The sequence below is a fragment of the Pongo pygmaeus genome, chromosome 6 (genome assembly GCF_028885625.2).
Source record: "Pongo pygmaeus isolate AG05252 chromosome 6, NHGRI_mPonPyg2-v2.0_pri, whole genome shotgun sequence".
NCBI classification, from domain to species: Eukaryota; Metazoa; Chordata; class Mammalia; order Primates; family Hominidae; genus Pongo; species Pongo pygmaeus.
The window spans coordinates 72,698,334-72,717,897 of record NC_072379.2 but is presented as its reverse complement, the minus strand read 5'-3'; the positions used below and the strand labels follow the sequence as shown (position 1 = coordinate 72,717,897).

Sequence of the window (19,564 nt, the reverse complement as noted above, 5' to 3'; positions counted from 1 at the left end):
GGCCTTTCTCCTTAGTTTGGCGAAGAGACTGGTTCTTGTCACACGGTCATGAAATATTAGGCTCGCAGACACTTTGAAGGGTGAGAAAAATAAAACTTATTGGGTGAAAAGGGAAAAAAAAGGGGAAACAGGGACTCAGCAGAGTGAGAGTCCTGCTAGTATAGGCTTCTCGCCTGGCAGACTGAATCCCAGGTTCGACCCAGGAAGATGAGGGACCCGCTCCCCATCCCTGCAAACACACGAACTTCCCCAGTCTTCACCCCAGTGTCCACTCCTCCCAGTGTGCAGGCCAGTCACAGGCTCTCCTGGGACCTCTTCATACTTGGCTGTTTCAAAGGGAGGTCATTGAAGGCTAGATGGGTTAGGGAAGGTTTCGCTGAAGAAAAGAGGCCTTTGCAGATGGAGGAGGAGTGTAGGGAATGGGTAGCGTAGTATTCAGGGGAGATGGTTTATCTGCCAAAAGGGCCCCAGGTTCTTAATTTAGCTAATTTAGAAACCAAATTAAAGTGCATTATGGCTAAAGTCTACTGCTACTCTCTTGGTCACATAGAAAACCCTCCCTGTTGGATCTTTTGAAATAAAACATGCAAGTTCTCTAGGCTGCGTAGCCTGCATGCCGTCACCTTGAATTCCAGAGAGCATCTGTGCATGGAATAGTTCTTCAACCTCTCTGCCTCCTCCTCACTTTCTGTGCAAGATGATTTCCTGAGTTAACTTCCTTCTTTCCATCCACCCACCCACTGGAATCTTTTTCCAAGCACTTTTCCATTTTCTTGTAGATGGGCTTTGATTTTCTGCCCCCTCTCCATGCCTGTAAAGCTCCAAACTTTTCTCAGGGAGAGGAAGCCTGGACCTGACTGGACTGCCCAGTGAACTGGGATCATTGAGTACAATCAAGTGCTCATGGATCATGGATCATGGATTAGAGGGGTGTGCTCCTTTTCATCCTAGATGCCTTCTCCATGCCTTTCACAGCCCCCTGTCTTATTACACCACTGCCCCCATCATGCTCAGCCATCCCAGTTCTCCCTGGCCAGTGAGCTTCAGCTTTATCTAGGAAAGGGAGAGTGGGGTGCAGTCATGCTGCAAGACCGGGTCTTCCCTTATCCCAGCTTCCCCATCATCCCAGCAGGTCAAAATATCAGACAGCCCACCCCTGACCTTCCCTCTTGTAGATACCAATTCCCGAACAGAGCCATTTTTACTCTATATATAGTCACACACCTGTACAGCATTTTTCATAAGTTATATAGTAAATGGTCTAAGTGATTTATGTTTCTAGTGCTCTCATTTGGAACTGAGGCAGGGTTCTATGAAATGTGAGGGGAAAAAAACCACTTTGTATATTTTGTAGTACTATCTCTGTGGCCATGCCTGCCCCCACACACTCTTTAAATATGTGGGTTAAACCAGGGCAGGAGCTGTGGCCATCTTTGTACGCCAATGATTTTTAAAAATTGAATCCTTGTACTTGCATTGATTGTAATTTCTTTTTTTTTTTTTTTACTTGTTGTGGGAAGAGAGAAATAAAAATAATCAACTTCCCCCAACCAAAAAAAAAAAAAAAAAAAAGAAAGAAAAGGGGCCTTGACAGGTGAATATATGTTGGATTAGAAAGGAACAATTGTTTAGCTGCTTATTGAAGGTAGCCAGATGAGTGTGAACATGAAAGTAGAAGGGCTAATAATGCATGTGGGATCTTTGTGGATGGAGTAGTGCGAAAAAGAGAGTGTAAAAGAAACAGCAAGGCAAAGATGATCAGTTGCAGGTGGCCGTGAGAGGCAGCCAAGGAAGTCTGGACTTTTTAAGTAAGCAATGAGAGTCACTAGAGGTTACTGTGTTGGTTATGAGTGGGGCAGGCCATTGAGAAAATAAGGTGAGATAAGCAAAAGGCATTTTGATGGAAGACGTGTAGTAGGTTTTGATGACCTTAAGTATTGACATAAAATAGATGATTTTCACGGTTTTAAGTTGAACTGATTAAGAATTGGATAATATTATTGATAAAAAGGGAAGAGAAGAGGAAACTGATACTGCCTTTTCTGTAGAGGTGACTTAATTTTTTTAAAGAGATGGGTCTCACTGTGTCACTCAGGCTGGTGTACAGTGGCATTATCATAATTCACTGCAGCCCCGAACTCTTGGGTTCAAGCTAATTTTTTTTTTTTAAGTTATTTTTCAGAGATAGGGTTTGGCTATCTAGCTCAGCCTGGTCTTGAACTCCTGGCCTCACACAATCTTCCCTCAGCCAACCAAGTAGCTTGAACTACACTACAGGTACAAGCCACTGTGCTCTCTGACATTTTTAAATATAGTATAATGGTCAAAAATTAAGTCATTTAATAAAAATTTTATTTGGAAAGAATTTGGTTTTCTTTGATGCTCTCATCATTAACAACATTTCAAACAAATACCAAAGTAGAGAGAACAATAATTAAGTCTTTTTGTGTTTTTTTGTTTTTTTGTTTTTTGAGACGGAGTCTTGCTCTGTCACCCAGGCTGGAGTGCAGTGGCGTGATCTCGGCTCACTGCAAGCTCCACCTCCTGGGTTCACGCCATTCTCTTGCCTCAACCTCCTGAGTAGCTGGGATTACAGGGGCGTGCCACACGCCCGGCTAATTTTTTATATTTTTTAGTAGAGATGGGTTTCACCATGTTAGCCAGGATGGTTTCGATCTCCAGACCTCGTGATCCACCCGCCTCGGCCTCCCAAAGTGGTGGGATTACAGGTGTGAGCCACCTCGCACGGCCAGTCTTTGTGTTTCTAATATCCACTTCAACAATGATCAACACATGCCAAGTGTTGTTTCACCATTGCCCCACCTACTTCATGTCAATGTCCATATTACCTTGAAGTGAATTCCAGTCATTATATCATTTAATCTGTAAATATATTATATGTGCCTCTAAAAGAGAACTCTAAAAAAAAAACAACGCATAATATCATATACATCTTAAAAATTGACATTATTCCTTAATGTCATTTAATGTTTGGCCAGACTTCAAATTCCCCTGATATTTTCATAATTTTTTTGTTGGTTTGTTTGAATTAGTATTCAAGTTATGTGGACAATTCTCTTTTAAAAAAATATGTAATTTTAACACAAAATAGTAAACATATAATTTACATGTAAGATATGAAATACAATAATAAAACAAATACTCTGAATCCCAAATCCCAACTCAAGCACTAGAATTTATCAATGCTGATAAATCTACCTGTTTTTCCTTCCACTATCCAAACGCTGTACCATTGTATCAAACATTAGCTAGCACTGTTAATGTAAATTTCACCTAGAGCTGCCTCACATATTTTAAGTAGAGCCAAAATGTTTCTCTGAACATAGTAAACTAACCTAACTGGATGAGGAAACAGACTGTGGCTCATTCTTATGCCAATCACCAAGTTTTGACCTATCAAAGACAGCCAACTGTTCAAACTGGGTTCAAATAAAGCAAACGTGGAGCTGTAACCAATCTGACTGCTTCTGTACCTCACTTCTGCTTTTTGTACGTCACTTTCCTTTTTCTGTCCACAATGTGGCTACATGGGAGTCTCTCTGAACCTATTCTGGTTGAGAGGCTGCCCCATTTGCAAATTGTTCATTACTCAATTAAAGTCTGTTAAATTTGTTTTGTCTAAGATTTTTCTTTTCACAGCTCTATCCTGACTTTTATATTTATTATTCCCTTGCTCTCTTTTCTTCTTTTTTTTAAAAAAGTTTTACCACATATGTATGTGTTCTTAAAAAATATGTTGTTTAGTTTGGCTTGTTTTAAGCTTTAGAAAAATATGATATACTGTGATTTTATTTTTTTCATTCAACATAATGCTTCTAAAGTTCATCTAAATTGTTTTGTGTAGCTATAGTTAATTTCTATGGCTGTATAATCTTTCAAAGAGTGACTATCATTGTTTACTTACTGTTCTGTTTGTAAACAGGTTATTTTGTTTGTTTCTAGCTTTTTCCACTATGAAAAAATTTTACAAACAATATGTCTCCTATAATTTGTACAAAAGTTTCTACGGGGTGAACCAAGGATTGGAATTGCTAGGTCACAGATTGCTGCCATGTTCAACTTTGCAACGTAATGCCAAATTGTTTTCCAAAGTACTTATACCAATTAACATTTTTACTAGCAGTTCATTAGAATTCTAATTACAGCACATCCTTATCAAATTAAGAATTTTCAGACTTATTAAATGTCGCCCATGTAGTTAGTAAAACAATATCAAGTCTTGGTTTTCAAACGTATTTTTTCTGAGCACTAGTGAGGTTGAACACTTTTTCGTATGATAGTCATTTAACTCTCTCACTTCTGTAAAATGACTGACGTTCTATGTTTGGCTTCTTTATGGCTTGATTTTTAAAAAGCCTTAATATGCAGATGTTAATGTTGTCAATAGTAATCCTCTATTATTTACATGGTTTCAAACATTTTCATCTGACTTGTAGCTCCTGTTTTTCTTTTGTGGTCTTACTCAATAAAGGCAAATTCTTAATTTTAATGCAATCAAAAGAATAAATTACTTTAGTGTTTGTGATTTTGGGGTCTTGTTAAAAATCCTTTTTATTAATACTTCAAGTTTGCAAAAATTATATTTTCTTTTAAAAATTCTATGGGCTATAACTTTAAACAGGCAACCTCCTTAGACCAAAGTAGTTCCTGGTGAGGGACTGAGGTCTGGGACTTCAGTGACTAAAACTTTTGGCGGTTGAGGATTAATCTTCCTGAAGAGCATCTGGTAGCACACAAGGTTGCTATGATGACTTTGCAAAGTAAGATTAGAAAATTACACTGGCCGGGTGCAGTGGCTCACACCTGTAATCCCAGCACTTTGGGAGGCCAAGGCAGGTGGATCACGAGGTCAGGAATTCGAGACAGCCCGGCCAACATGGTGAAACCCCATCTCTACTAAAAATACAAAATTAGCTGGGCGCAGTGGTGGGCGCCTATAATCCCAGCTACTCAGGAGGCTGAGGCAGGTGAATCGGTTGAACCCAGGAGGCGGAGTTTGCAGTGAGCCGAGATCACACCACTGCACTCTAGCCTGGGCGACAGAGTGAGACTCCATCTCAAAAAAAAAATTATGCGAATTGTTGTGTCTCCAATAACAACACAAAGTCAGCAACATAGTAGGCATCCAATAAATATTTGTTGTGAGCGTGAATGTATCATGAAGTTCACACAGTGGAAAAATATTTCCATTCCCTCTAAGTTGCTTTTAGCCATGCGTTAAACAATTCAATACAGCACACTGAATAGGCTTTAGGGAAGTCTAAGTTTTGATCATCTTAGTTGATAATTGTTGTTGTACTTGATAACACTCTGGCTGCATGTGATGGAAGTTCAAATGGAAATAGCTTAAGAAACAGAGGGTAATTTATTTCTATTTAGAATAAAATAAAAGTCTAACAGACATTTCAGGTATCGTTGGTTCTATGGACTGAAATGAGTTCAAAATGACCCTCTTACTTTACTTATTAGTTCTTTCTTTATATTGACTTCTTTCTTATTCAGGCCCTCCCTACACAGAAAAAAAGATGGCAATCAGCAGCTCAAACTCAGATCCTACTATGATGGCAATGGCATAAAGATTGAGCTTTGCTCCTAATCACTTTTCAGAAGGTCTAAGTAAGACTTGAAGTGACTTGGCTGTGTCCCATATGCAGTCTTCAGTCTTTTGCTGTAACTGGCTGAACAGAATACTCTGACTAGGCCTGACTCACGAGTCTCCCCAGGAAGCACAGAGAGCAGGTATCCACTTCCCTGCAACTGCATAGCCTGAATGGCACTGCTTCCGCGGAATCTCGACCCTGTGAACTAAATTGCATGGTGTCCACTTCACCCCAGCCACAAAGATTGAATACCTTTATGTCCACCTCACTCCAACCATACGGACGGAACAGGAGTCTTATGAGGGTAGGATGGTTTCTTAAACTGATGGTAGAAAGATATGTATAAATATTTATGTACCTGTATTTTTTCTGTTTTAAAAATTTTATTTTGTATAATAGAGGAAACAAATATTTCTTGCAAATAAAAAATAAATGATATTATGTCTTTGCAGAATTTAAAAATTGTTAGGCCCATTCAAAATAATATACTAAGTATAATACCTCTTTCAAATTAAGCTCCTTAGTTTAAAAAATTAAATTTGCTCCAAAATAATAATATATCAGTTATATAGAAAGTTATAAAGTTTATCATTTATTTTGTATTTTAAACTATTTTAAACTATGACTCTATAGCTATTTATTTGCACATACTTAAAAATTAAGTATAATAAACACAACTTCAAATATAAATGAAGACTTTCCCTGGCAGCATTGTCATATCAAGAAATCCAGATGGGCAAAGTTGTATCAATTTGGAAGGATTTGAGCCTCCAGACTAGTCTAGAAGTAAGGATCCTTTAGGCAATAAGTATCCTATTTCTACTTTCTAAGTCGATTTTTGAGAAATTATCAGTAGCTTTTAAAGATGATTGTTTCTCCTCCCCGCCCAACTTATTCACTCACTCAGCCTACATTGCACCTTGTGAACTCCACTGAGTTGACTTTTATCATTATATTAAACAGTCATGAGATTTAGGTTTGAGGCCTTTTTCCTTTTTAATGAAATGATATGATAATGATTAAAATTTATCATTAAGGTAATCATCATCAAGATAATGATAAATCTTGAAATATTTAATCTTCAGTAAGTTCATCAGGCCATGAATGTTATTTTGCTTAATAGATGGCTATGTCAACTAATGTATATAGAACACAATACTTGTCTGAGACATTTCTTCTTCTTTATATGTGAAATTGACATAGCTGGGGTAGTTTTTGCCATGTTGTATGTTTATTATTTTTTCATGTGGCACCCAAGCTTATATCACTATACAGTCTATACTGAGAAGCCATGGTTAAGGTTCTTCTACACTTGCTAATGAAGTTCTATTTCAGAATTTGTGATATGTTGGACAAGTATGATTGAGTAGAATTTTCTTTTTATTCTCCAAGGGAAACAAAAGGACTTGCCAAACAAGTGAACACTATGCATTATATTACAGAGGAAAATATTCTCTTAAGAAAAGCAGAAGCTTTCAACTTTTGATGAATTTTCCATGAATCTAAATTATATCTTCACTATAAACCACATAATTTTAGTCTTTGACAGGTACTGTTCAGCTCATATTGGTATTTTGCCAAACTAATTTTAAATTATTTTCTACCCAGTAAGGTAAAATATCTAAGCTTTTTGGTTATGCTTGTTGAATGTAAAAAAAAAATCTTTTAAAAACAGTCAAATATTCAGGTTGTATGGTAGTTTGAGTAGGCTTTCTCCAATTAATTTCAATTCACAGGATTTTTTTGGACTACTTAATTCTTTTGTGGGTAGAAGGAGATGGCAAAAAAGAAGTGATACACTGAGGAGGGTAATTATCAGAAGTTTTCAGGAAGTATTTTTACCTAAAACAACCAAATTTTTTTTAATAAAGTGATAACATATGAGAATGGGAAGCATACGTGTAATTTTTCTAGACATTTGATTTCCCTCCACATGATTATGCAGAGCACCTAAGAAATAGATGACCTGTGATTCCTTCTTTTGAAAATTACCGCCTACTCTCATGCATATGGTTATAGGGGAGGCAGGAGAAGTTTGGCAGAGTATCTCTCTGTGCCTCTTCTCATAGTTTCTCAATCCAAAGGTGGGCCTTCGACTTAAGTCTGGTTGTTTGGAATCCTGCCTCAGGATTTTTGGAATGGGTAACCAAATATAATATAATATAATATAATATAATATAATATAATATAATATAATATATATTTAATATGTATTAAATATATATATACTCCAATCACTCTCTCAGGCCATGGCCTCTTGCAATAAGGAACTATCCATCTATGACTCCTGCTGTAGAGGGTTTCCTGGAAGCATGTTTTTTATTGTGTGACTCAGCTCCAGGTAGAGAAACAATTAGACTAGGAATGGGCCCCAGAACAGTTCATGTATATGCTTAATGAGGCTGGCACAAAACAATAAAGTCTGTTAAATAGACTCTCTTTCAAGAACTTAGGATATTAACTACTGATAGAAAGCATCATTTAGAAATGGAAGTTGAACTGAAATGTCTCATACAGAGAATAGTTAGAAAGCTCATGATGGTCATGTACAAGGTAAAATTATATACAGCCTAGGTGTGGTGGCTCACGTCTATAATCCCAGCACTTTGGGAGGCTGAGGTGGGTGGATCACCTAAGTTTGGGAGTTCGAGACCAGCCTGACCAACATGGAGAAACCCTGTCTCTACTAAAAACACAAAATTAGCTGGGCGTGGTGGCGCATGCCTGTAATCCCAGCTACTCGGGAGGCTGAAGCAGGAGAATCGCTTGAACCCAGGAGGTGAAGGTTGCAGTGAGCCAAGATAGCGCCACTTCACTACAGCCTGGGTGACAAGAGCGAAACTCCATTTCAAAAAATAAAATAAAATAATAAAATAAAATAATATAGAAGGAAGCCAACAATGGGGCCAGAAGGGTAGACTGAGAATTATATTGAGAAAAAATTTTCAGTCCAGAGAGAGAAACAAACAAACAAAAAAACTGGTTTCTAAGTACAGACTTCATTCCTTATGATTTTCTAGTGTCAGTGATTCCATTCTCATCTGTGCAATAATTGTCACTTTATTGTCCCTCAGCTTTAAATTCACCCTGTAGTACTTGCACTGCGATAATGGATTGATCTCCAAGCATTTCTGTGTTACGGCGAACACATGTTAAGTAGTGTCAGTAGAGGATGCAGGAGAGACATTGAGAGAGGATGAAGGATTCTTCTAATTCTATACACCTGCCAAAGTCTCACCTCAGCTGCCTGCCTAGAAAGGCTGCTTCCCATGATCCTCTCTACCTGAAGACCACATGTTCTAATTCTCATGCTAAAGCCCCATCCTCACTCCCTCTTTATACATTCACTTATGAACTGTGGCTCTCTGCCACCTCATTTCCTGCTTGCCCAATGACCATGGACCAGCTCTGATCTGAGTGTCCTAGGAAACTTTTCTGGAGGTTGCAACTCTACCTTCTCCAACAAGGCCTGAACCCCACCTTGGAATCCCCACTTCAACCTTTCCTTCATTGCATCCTTTCCCTGAGCCCTAGGCTAACCAGCAGAGTTCTCTTTACATCCTTATATTTACTTCCCTGCCATATTTAATAATTCTTTACATTAAAAAGTTCCTGTTCAAATTACTGTGATTTCTTTTTCCTGATTGAATTTAGATGGATATATCCTCTTCATAATAAATTCCATTTCTCTTGGACTAATTTGAATGAATGTCTGTTTCTTTTGATCACAAGAGCTGGCTACAAATAGGCAGGACACAACAACTGAGTTTCCTCTGTTTGAGATTCTTGCCGTTGTCCTTTGACTCTCACAGAATTTTATGAAATTGACCTCAGTGCCTACAACTGACTGCACATGACAAAATGCAGAACACTTAGATTTGATGAACACAAGGCTTGACATATTTGTCAATAGTACCAGGAATAGTTTTGCATACTATAATATTTAACAGCCACAGGAGAAGGGCAAACCAATATAATTAAGGTTAAATATATGTGGAGTAATTGAATAAGAGAGGCTTAATGTGTCCCTATTTCTATTTTAATTTGTTCAGTCTCATGAATCAATGAGCTAAAGCAAAGATATGTAAAAAGAGTAAATATCTAAACAGGATTTGCTTGAGTTTCCTTAAATGAATTGTTAGCCATGCAGGTTAATTTATCTTTTGAGAAAACGTGTAATTTTGCTGACATAAACATATGCTCCAGGGCTGTAAGTCAACACATGGACACAGGGAGGGGAACATCACACATTGGAGCCTGTTGGGGGGTGGCAGGCTAGGGGAGGGATAGCATTCTGAGAAATATCTAATGTAGACGACGGGTTGATGGGTGCAGCAAACCACCATGGCGCGTATATATCTAGGTAACAAACCTGCACGCTCTGCACATGTATCCCAGAACTTAAAGTATAATAATAATAAAAAAATGACAACTTGTACTCCACCTGAGGGCAGAAAGGAGTACAATAGGACTAATATGGTTTGGCTGTGTCCCCACCCAAATCTCATCTTGAATTGTAGTTTCCATAATCCCCACATGTCGGGAAAGATCCAGTGGGAGGTAGTTGAATCATGGGGGTGTTTACCCTCATGCTGTTCTAATGATAGTGAGTGAGCTCTCACTAGATCTGATTTTTTTTTTTTATTATACTTTAAGTTCTAGGGTACATGTGCACAACACGCAGGTTTGTTACATATGTATACATGTGCCATGTTGGTGTGCTGCACCCATTAACTCGTCATTTACATTAGGTATATCTCCTAATGCTATCCCTCCCCTCTCCCCTCATCCCACACAGGCTGAAGCTGGAAACCATCATTCTGAGCAAACTATCTCAGGGATTTGATGGTTTTATAAGGGGCTTTTCCCCCTTTTGCTTGGCACTTCTTCCTGCCTCCATGTGAAGAAAGACGTGTTTGCTTCTCCTTCTGCCATGATTGTAAGTTTCCTGAGGCCTTCCCAGCCACAGAAAAAAAAAAAAATTCTTTCATTAAAAAAAAAAAATCTCAAAATATCTTCACTGGTTATTCAATGATTGGTTTCTCTAGGATGAGTGCCCAAAAAATTTCTGCAGAATTAGATTCATAGTTATTAGTCCACTGTGGCACGGAAAACTTTACAAAATGGAGAGTAGAAGTGAAGCTTTTCTCCATGTTAATGTGCTTAGTCATTAATTACATAGCTAATAGGCTAAAAATTTGCTGTACAATTTTTTTGGTAAACATTGATACAAAAGTATAGAATAGAATTAGGAAAAAGATTTAAAGGATACAACATGGTAATTTATGGGATTTTTAAATACAATATGTGTTTTAAAATGATATATACCAACAAGAGATAATTAAAAGTAGTCTGGCAATCAATAATTATGCGATAATACTGGAAAAAGCAAAGTACAATGGCTTCCAGTATAGCTGACTCTTTAATTACAGCTAAAAGATCTTATAGAATTTGAAAACATGAAGAGCATCTCTGCTTAGAAAAGCTGATTAAACATTATAGTGTGTAATCAATATCGCATTCATAGAACATCAAAAATTAGTACCTAAAGATTAACTTCCTTAAAGAAAATTATGGCTAGATCATGCCATATTAGAGAGTGACATCGAAAGGAGACATTAAAAAATGTCTGAATAATTTACTCTTTTATAGTTGAAAAGTATAAAATTAGATTAAAATAGCAAATCAAATGTTTGGGAAAAACTTTTAAAATGCTTTAAAATACATTTTTGAAATAGCACTCAACTGAAGTCTATGTTTCTAATACCTGGAATTGAAAATAATAAAGGCTGCCGGGTGCGGTGGCTCATGCCTGTAACCCCAGCACTTTGGGAGGCCAAGGTGGGCGGATCACCTGAAGTCAGGAGTTCGAGACCAGCCTGGCCAACATGGTGAAACTCTGTCTCTATTAAACACACAAAAATTAGCTGGGCATGGTGGTGGGCCCCTGTAATCCCAGCTACTCGGGGGCTGAAGCAGGAAAATCGCTTGGACCTGGGAGGCAGAGGTTGCAGTGAGCCGAGATCACGCCATTGCACTTCAGCCTGGGGGACAGGAGTGAAACTCCGTCTCAAAAAAATAAAAAAGAAAAAGAAAAAGAAAATAATAAAGGCATGAGTGTTTTTGGTGAGGAGAGGTGAAGAACCAATTTTGATACCACAGAAGTGCTTTCTCCTGAATTAAGTAAATAAATAGTATTTAACTATTTACTATATAGAGAGTAATGAATTTCTAAAGCAAGTATCTGTATTCTAAAGAACATGCTTTTATGCAATATTTTCTGGGTATTCTCCTTAACTTAAACATTTTATTTACAAGTAGAATTATCTACTTAGAGTATAAGTCAGAAGTGTTCAGATATTTTAAAAGAGTTTAATAAAATTGAAGTGAAAAGATTGTAAGAAAACACCCTCAAAATTAAGTATTATAGATTGTTAGTGAAAATACTTAAATGTGAAAAAGAAAAGATTCCAGGAGAAAATATTTAATAACTAACTCAGGCCCTACATAAAAGGAATTCATGAAAAGAACACAATGAAAATATATACAGAAAAGTAAAGTTCTCATGCCTTTTTAAAAAGCTAATTGAATGGTGAATATAGTTCAAGAGCTGATAGGTGACATTTGATAAAAAGATTTCAACTATTTCTTAGAAATGCTGAGCCAAAATTTGAAATATTTTATAGGTGAGTCCACATGTTGTCTATTCCTACTCTTTTTAAAAAACTTTAAAATCCTGTTATCTCCATAGGATTATGGAATGATAAGATCAAGTGTTGATAAAGAATACAGTGCCACTCAGCTCCATAACTTATTACCTGAAGTGAACTTGGACAATTTTCTTAGCTTTCTGTGCCTCAGTTTCCATCTGTAACAGAAAAAAATAATACTTAACCTCATAGAGTTGCATGAGAATTACATAAGTACATATAAAGTATTTAGAATAATATTGAACCCATAATAACCACTCAATAATATTATAACATAATCTGGTTATTTAGTGTCTTTTCAACAGTATTTGTTTTTATATATACATGACAGTTATCATTGAAGAACATAATTGTTAATTTTATATATGAGCCTACTCATTGCTTCCAGAATAGTCTCATTTAAATTCTTTTTTTTTTTTTTAATTCTACTTCATTGCTCAAGAACTTCTAATGATTCCCCAGTGCCTAAGCCATCAGAGGTAAGTTACATCTGGATTTTAAAACTCTCCATAATTGAAACCAATCTTACTTATTTAAGTTCCTTTCCTGTTTATCCAGCATGATAGCCCATTTGTTTCACTTTAGATTTCCCACTCTTTCCTAACGTGCCATGCCTTTGCCTTTGTTCATCTGTCCTGCCGACCTAAAACAGTGTTTCTCCTTTCCAGTCTTTCAGAGACAATTACAAAATATTTCATCCAGCTATTTTTGTGCTGGAGTTGCCTTCCTCTTCATTCTTTTTTTTTTTCAAGCAGTTCTCCTGCTTCAGCCTCCTGTGTAGCTGGGATCACAGGAATGCACCACCATGCCAGGCTAATTTTTGTATTTTTAGTAGAGACGGGGTTTCACCATGTTGGTCAGGCTGGTCTCAAACTCCTGACCTTGTGATCCACCTGCCTCAGCCTCCCAAAGTGCTGGGATTACAGGCGTGAGCCACGGCGCCCAGCCCCTCTTCATTTTTAAATCAGCAATATTTGTTAAGTACCAAATCATTGCAAGACTCAGGTAGTTATAGCAGAGAGTCAGTGGGCATGGCCCCTGACCTTGTTAACGTTACAGACTTTGAGGTGAACAATGAAATAAGTAACTAGGCCATAATCGATCTGCCTAGATTGTTCTTCCCCAAACTCTTCACAAGTCCAGTTCCTTCTCATCATTTGGATCTCAGCTTCAACATCACCTTCTACAAGATGCTGTTTTTGGCCATCCTCTCTAAAAGCTACCCACAGTCAGTATCTATCATAATACCCATTGATTAGTCTTTATAGCATTTTACTATTATCTGAAAGTATCTTTCCAGAGATGGATTTACTAGTGAAGTGGAGAGTTGCATTGTCCTCCACCCTGCAGCATCCTTTGACAATAGTGATGTGGTTACTTGGCACTGATACATTCCCAGCTATAAGGTGGGACCTGATTGGCACAAACTCATCAGAATAATTTCTCCACCCTTGGTAAATTAAATGGTTCAGTAAAAGGCAGTGACCCAGGGCTAAGTCCTTCCATGCAAGAGATGCCCCTAACCACAATTGTATAAATCAGAGTTGCTCTGGAGAGTATGGTATATGCTTACAAAATCTGGAATTGCTACAGCCATTTCGCTGCTCCAAGGACAATTAGCTTGAGGTAGAAGCTGAAATGTTAAGGAGGATAGAACCAGGGGACTCCCAGAAAACAGAATCCCAACTTTGATCAAACCTATTTTGAAGCCCACATTCCTATGGAAGTTCTGTCATAAGGAACAATAAACTCCCTGATTTTTAGTCCATTGTTCAATGAAAAATTTTATTAAGACAATTATGGATTCATATGTGTTTATAAGAGAGATGATAATGAGAGACAGGACTAGCTGGATTTCCCAGGCCGACTAAGAATCCTTAACCCTAGCTGGGAAGGTGACCGCTTTCACCTTTAAACACGGGCCTTGCAACTTAGCTCACACCCGACCAATCAGATAGTGAAGAGAGCTCAATAAAATGCTAATTAGGCAGAAACAGGAGGTAAAGAAATAGCCAATTATCTATTGCCTGAGAGCACAGCGGGAGGGACAATGATCGGGATATAAACCCAGGCATTCCAGCCGGCAACGGCTACTCTCTTTGGGTCTCCTCCCTTTGTATGGGAGCTCTGTCTTCACTCTATTAAATCTTGCGACTGCATTCTCTTCTGGTCTATGTTTGTTACCGCTGGAGCCGAGCTTTCACTCCGTCCACCACTGCTGTTTGCCGCCATCGTAGACCCGCCTCTGAATTCCATCCCTCCAGATCTGGCAGGGTGTCTGCTGTGCTCCTATTCCAGCGAGGCGCCCATTGCTGCTCCCAATCGGGCTAAAGGCTTGCCATTGTTCCTGCACGGCTAAGTGCTCAGGTTCGTCCTCATCAAGCTGAACCCTTGTCACTGGGTTCCACGGTTCTCTTCCGTGACCCACGGCTTCTAATAGAGCTATAACACTCACCACATGGCCCAAGATTCCATTCCTTGGAATCCGTGAGGCCAAGAACCCCAGGTCGGAGAACACCAGGCTTGCCACCTTATTGTAAGCAGCCCACCGCCATTTTGGAAGTGGCCTGCCGCCATCTTGGGAGCTCTGGGAGCAAGGACCCACCGCCCCCTAACAATAACATTTACAAAAGCCACTATTACAATATCAAATTCAAGATATTGGCACTGATATAGTCTACCTGTCTTACACAGATCTAACTGTTTTTGCTTATACTCATCTATAGGTGTATGTGTATTCAGTCTGTACAATTTTATCACATAGTGGTTTCATGTATCCACCACAGCTAAGAGAAAGAACACTTCCATCACCACTAGGATTCTTTCTATTGCTCTTTTATAATCACATCCACCTCCCTCCCCACAAAAGTTTTCCATCTCTATCCCTTGCTGACCGCTAATCTCTCTTCCATGTTTAACAAACTATGGCACATCCATACTATGGAATACTTCTTAGCAACAAAAGGAAGGAACTATTGATACATACCAACTTGGATACATCTCCAGGGAATTATTGAATTTAAAAAAGAAGTCCATCTTAAAAGTTTACATATTATATTACTCCATTTATATAACATTTTATTTATTTATTTATTTTTGTATTATTTTCTTTGTACCATGTATATAACTTTTTTTTTTTTTTGAGATGGAGTCTGGCTCTGTTGCCCAGGCTGGAGTGCAGTGGCGCCATCTCGGCTCACTGCAAGCTCGGTCTCCTGGGTTCAAGCAATTCTCCTGCCTCAGCCTCCCAAGCAGCTGGGACCACAGGCGCCCACCACCATGCCCAGCTAATTTTTTGTATTTTTGTAGAGATGGGGTTTTACCATGTTAGCCAGGATAGTCTCCATCTCTTGACCTTGTGATCCTCCTGCCCCAGCCTCCCAAAGTGCTGGGATTACAGGCATGAGTCACCGAACCCGGCCTATATAACCTTTTAAGAAGAAAAATTTTAAAAATAGAAAAAAGATTAGTGACATTACATTGTGGTTTGAGTTTATATTTTCCTAATGTCTAATGATATTGAACATATTTTCGTATGCTTATTACTGAAGGATTTTTATATCTTCATGGGTGATGTATCTCTTTGTATTTTGCCCATTTTCTAATTGGATTATTTGTTTCTTTAACTGTTAAGTTTTGGGAGTAATTTATCTAGTCTAGATACTAGTCTTTTGACAGATATGTGTTTTGAAAATATTCTCTTTCAGGCTTTGGTTTTTTTTTTTACCCTCTTAATAGTATTTTGTAGAGCAAAAGTTTTTAATTTTAATGAGGTTGAATTTCTACATTTTTTTTCTTTATGGATTGGGCTTTTGGTGTCAAGTCTAATAATAATTCATTGCCTACTCCTGGACTGTAAAAATCTTTATATATATGTATATATAAAATTATATATATAGGAAAAAATATATAAAATTATAGTTACCGTTATAGAGTAAGCCTTAATGTTGAATAGACTGACTCCTCTTGCATTATTCTCTTTTCTTCTATTTTTCTTTCTTTCCTTCTTTGTCAAAATTGCATAAGCTATTGTAGGTCCTTTGGAATTACATTAAGCCTATAAACCAATTTGAAGAAAATTCCAACCCAACTCATGCAAGGTATGCTTCTCCGTTTACTTAGATATTCATTCATTTCTTTTGTCAATATCTTAAAATTTATAGCATGTAGGCCGGGCATGGTGGCTCATGCCTGTAATCCTAGCACTTTGGGGGGCCGAGGCAGGCAGATCACGAGGTCAGGAGATGGAGACCATCCTAGCCAACATGGTGAAATCCCATCTCTACCCTAAATACTAAAATTGGCTGAGCGTTGTGGTGCGTGCCTGTAATCCCAGCTACTCGGGAGGTTAGGGCAGGAGAACCACTTAACTAGGGAGTCGAAAGTTGTAGTGAGCCAAGATCGTACCACTGCACTCCAACCTGGCAACAGAGCAAGGCTCTGTCTAAAAAAAAAAAAGTATAGCATGTGGATTCTGTATATATTTCGTTAAGTATAGACCTAAGTATTTCATTTTCTTTGGAGTGATCATAAATGATACTGTGTTTTTAATTTCTGTTTCAGAATGTTCATCATTAGTGTATAAATACATGATTCATTTTTGTGACTTGATCTTTTATTGTACCACATTGTTGAACTTTAGGAGCAGTTTCTTACTTTATAAGCTGTATCCCTTTTATTTCTTTATCTTGCACTATCGCAGTAATTAAAGTTTCCAGTAATATGTTCAATAAGAGTAACGAGAGTGGATATTCTTGTCTTCTTCCTGATATTAAAGAGAAAGTGTATAGTCTTCAACCATTAAGTAAAATGTTGACTGTAGGGTTTTTACAGTTGCTCTTCAGCAAACTGTGATACTTCTTCTCTATGCCTCATTTGCTGAAAGTTCCTTTTTTTTATAAATCACGAATCAGTGTTGGATTTTGTTATTTTTGTGGGCCACTTAAAATGGTCATATGATTTTTTTTATCTTATTGACATGATTGTGATATGGTTTGACTGTGTCCCCACCCAAATATCATCTTAAATTATAGTTTCCATTATCTCCACGTGTTGTGGGAGGGAACCAGTGGGAGGTAATTGAATCATGGGGACAGTTACCCCCATGCTGTTCTTGTGATAGTAAGTGAGTTCTCACGAGATCTGATCGTTTTATAAGAGGCACTCCTCTCTCTCCTGCTGCCATATGAAGAAGGATGTGTTTGCTTCCCCTTCTGCTATGATTGTAAGTTTCCTGATGCCTCCCCAACCCTGCGGAATTGTGAGTCAATTAAACCTTTTTCCTTTATAAATTACCCAGTCTCAGGTGTTTCTTCATTCAATGGATTACACTGAATGATATTCTAATGTTTAATCAGTCTTACATACTTGGAATTAATGTTATTCGGTAATGCAGGGAAGTTCTTTTTATGCATATTGTTAGATTGGGTTTACTAATATTTTTGTTGATGGTATTTCATGTAAATTCTTTTTTGTTATCAATTATGTAATTTGGTTCTTAAGAAATTTAGAACACCAATTTGTGAGGATAAATTCCATTTGTCAGTGCAAACACAGATGCAGGTGGTCCTGGAGCTGAGGAATAGCTTTGATTTTGGGGAAAATTTGTGAGTCCACAGTTTTCTGATCAATCTTGTGCTACCCTGTAATCTTGTATTTGTTTTTTCTGTGTTGAAGATCTTACCTACCTGGTGTGTGGGCTTCTGTAGCCACTTCTTCTTGAAATGTCAGTAAGATGTTTTGGGATTTTTACATTACTGATATTAATTTTGGTTGAGATGGCAATGACAAATTTCTGGTGTGTTCTTTGTAGAGGAACTCAATTGAGGACCAGAGATCCAGTCACAAGTAACAAGCCACTAGCCACCTGCTTCAGGAAAACCACCCTCTTGCCTCTGTAGCACTCAGTGAGAATGATCAGAATGGTCCCGGGGGTGACTCTGGCTCGTAGTTTTCTCAAGTGCTGACTGAAGGGTTTTTGGCTGTGGCTCAACAGCTTTCGAGGCACATCTTCAGCAGAATAATATCTAGGGATTTTGCGAAGTTTAACTACCTGGGCACCACCCTGCTTGTCACCACACACCTTTCCTCCATTTTTTTTTCCAACTTTGGATTTAGCGGCTAAGTACTTCCTCTTGTACATGGCCCTTCTGCAATATGTAGCAGATTGGGAATATCTGCCAGTTCCTCAGACGAGGACAGGATTTCAGCTGCAATGAGGCTTCCCTTTCGTGGGCTTTTTAGCTTTGAGGTCACGTCACGCTTTTTCACTCTGTCACCATCAGCCTTCTTGGCTTTGAGTTTCTTCTCTTTAGTATCCGGCTTATCAGCTTTTTCATCTGCCATCTTGCAAGGTGGGAAAGAGTCATGTAAATTCTTGAGAGATACTGGCCGGTAATTTTTTTTTGTGCTGCCTTTGGCTTTGGTAAAATAAATTAGAAAGTGTCCCTTCTTCTTCTAATTCTGAAATAAGTAGTGTAAAATTTGCAAAAGTGATGTTAATTCTTCTTTAAATGTTTGGTTGAATTCACCAATAAAACCAGCTAGAGCTAGAGATTTCCTTTTTGTGTGCTTCCAAAATATGAATCAAATTTCTTTAATAGCTATAGGAATATTTATAACATTTATTTCACCTTGGGTCAGTTTAGGTAGTTTGTGGCTTTTGAGGAATTTGTTACATTAAGTTATCAAATTTATGTATGTAAAATTGTGTTATACTTTCTCATTATTTTATTATTATTATTTTTTTGAGACGGAGTCTTGCTCGTTGCCCAGGCTGGAGTACAATGGCAGGTTCACGCCGTTCTCCTGCCTCACCCTCCCGAGTAGCTGCGACTACAGGCGCCTGCCACCATGCCCAGCTAATTTTTTTGTAATTTTAGTAGAGATGGGGTTTCACCATGTTAGCCAGGATGGTCTCGATCTCCTGACCTCATGATCTGCCCATCTCAGCCTCCCAAAGTGCTGGGATTACAGGCGTGAGCCACTGTGCCCGGCCTCATTATTCTTTCAATGGCTATAGAATCTGTGATGATATCCCCTGTTTAATTCCTGATATTGATGATTTGTGTTTGTTTTATTCTTGTCAGTCTTGCAGAGGTTTGTCAATTTTGTTAATTTTTTTGGAAGAAACAGCTTTTGTTTAATTGATTGTCCCTATTGTTCTCCAATTTTTAAATTTTATTGACTTCTGCCCTTTATGATTTTCTTCCTTCCATCTTTTTATGGGCTTTT

At 38.0% G+C, this 19,564-nt stretch overlaps 1 pseudogene; it reads right to left on the bottom strand.

Annotated features, from left to right (window-relative positions):
* Positions 1-17,837: 17,837 nt before the first annotated feature.
* On the bottom strand, positions 17,838-18,676 carry LOC129041319 (large ribosomal subunit protein eL6-like; annotated as a pseudogene).
* Between the last annotated feature and the right edge of the window lie 888 nt (positions 18,677-19,564).